Below are 1758 nucleotides of genomic sequence, written 5' to 3'. Positions count from 1 at the left end.
ACCCCCCATCCACTTATCCACCCTCCATGCCTACACATCCATCTGTCCATCCATCCATCCATCCATCCATCCATCCATCCATCCATCCTCTCTCACGCACGCACGCATTCCTGCCTCTGTAAAGGATGGGCAGAGACAGAGATGGACCAGAAAGGGTAGAACCTAGGGAAATGTCCTGTCTGCTCTGAATACAACATACAGGCGGCTATTTAGGTAAAATTAAAATCTAAGTTTTTCAGTTGCACCGGTCACACTTCAGGCTCTTAAACACCCACGTAGCAGGGATATTGGAACAGTGCAGTACCAAGCGAAATTTCCTACATCCAGGGTGTGAATCCGGGCCGGTCGCCTCAAACCTCTTGGCCTTGCCCCTCTGCATGTCCGGCAAATGCCAATAAAACGGCAGCACCCCTTAAAACGTGCGCTCCAGAGACGGGCCATCTTACTTAGTTTGGGAAATCGGGGAGGGCGGGGGTGGAACTCAGGAGAGGGGCGGGGCTTCGGTCTGACCTGGGTTCCAATCCCAGCTGGATAACTTTTACTACCCAGAGAACCTGAAGGGAGTTTTTCAAGACTTCCCTGTTCAACCATTCATTCGTAGAAAAGAGACAATTCAAATGCTTACGTCACAGTTAGGCTAAGGGGGTAAGTAAAAATTAAGTTCTTCTAACTTGCAAGCAATAGGCGGCCGGTTATTAGATGAGTCTGAGGTTGGACCATCGGAGGCGGCACGGGGAAAACGCGGTGCGGTCCAGCAGCCCGCGCGGGCCGAACCCCGCTTCCTCTGCCCGCTCAAGAGCTCGGCGTTTCCGCCTTCCCCGCCCCCAACCTCCAAACACTTAGCAGGGCCAAAGGAGGCAACTTCGAGGCCCTCGGCCGCCCGAAGGCCCCGAGTCGCCTCAGGTCGCCGAGTTCCAAGCCTGCCCGCGGCCCGTCGCTCGGGGCGACTCTAAGCTCCGGAACCCGGCACTGGCCGGCGGAAACAACCCGGATCTAGACGCCCGAGGCCCTAGGAAGCGCGAGCACCCGCCTTACCTGGAGCTGCAGGGACGGAGAACCGCTCCTGATCGTTATCAAGCCACAGCTCATCCCCACCAACGCCAAACAACTCTGAGAACCCCTGGAGCTCCGCGTTCGAGCCGTGGGCTCAGCGAGCTCCCATTGGACGGCAGCCCGCAGCCGGCGACCAATAGCCTCTCTCCTTCTTGCCCTGGTCACCGCTAGCTGAAGTAGCGGCGCTCTCATTGGTCATTTTTGGGTACTTACCAGGCGGGAACCTAGTGCCCGGAAGTTTTATATAACTGATTGAGTTCTGTATCGGTAATTTCTCGGCCAGCCTTGAAGCTACAGTTCTAGTTTTTGTTTTGTTTTCTTTGTAACTACTCTTTATTTGAACTTTGTAGCGTGAAAAAAACAGGAGGTTAAGCTTTCTTTGTCCATGTTTCTAATGAAAATGGAAATGTTAAAAACGACTTCCGCAAGACGGGCAGGGTTGAATATCTTAAATCCAGGCACTTGGAAGGCAGACTTCGGAGGAGCTCTGTGAGTTCGAAGCCAGCCTGGTCTACATAGCGATTAACAGGCTAGCTGGGACTTCACGGTGAGAGCCTGCCTCAAAACAAAAATGGCTTCTGGTACTTCTCTCCAAAGAGCTATTTCTATAGGAGTTTATTAGATGATTTCAAAATATTGCCCCGAGACCGAAGGGTAATCCCATCCCATTATAAAAGTGGGATCACCCTGCGGAATGAATATATA

The 1758-nt window shown here is 52.7% G+C and overlaps 1 protein-coding gene across 1 annotated transcript in view; it reads right to left on the bottom strand.

Moving 5' to 3' along the window:
* Rfwd3 (ring finger and WD repeat domain 3) overlaps positions 1-1167 on the bottom strand; it is a 36036-nt gene extending 34869 nt beyond the window's left edge. Inside the window, exon 1 of the mRNA XM_008822973.2 lies at positions 1036-1167. The gene's annotated coding sequence lies outside the window, so the exon portion shown is untranslated. The remainder of the gene's footprint in view (positions 1-1035) is intronic.
* Between the last annotated feature and the right edge of the window lie 591 nt (positions 1168-1758).

The sequence above is a fragment of the Nannospalax galili genome, unplaced genomic scaffold, assembly GCF_000622305.1.
Source record: "Nannospalax galili isolate Female #2095 unplaced genomic scaffold, S.galili_v1.0 scaffold568, whole genome shotgun sequence".
Taxonomy (NCBI): Eukaryota; Metazoa; Chordata; class Mammalia; order Rodentia; family Spalacidae; genus Nannospalax; species Nannospalax galili.
The sequence above is the reverse complement of the archived record's forward strand: the minus strand, read 5'-3'. Positions and strand labels throughout refer to the sequence as shown.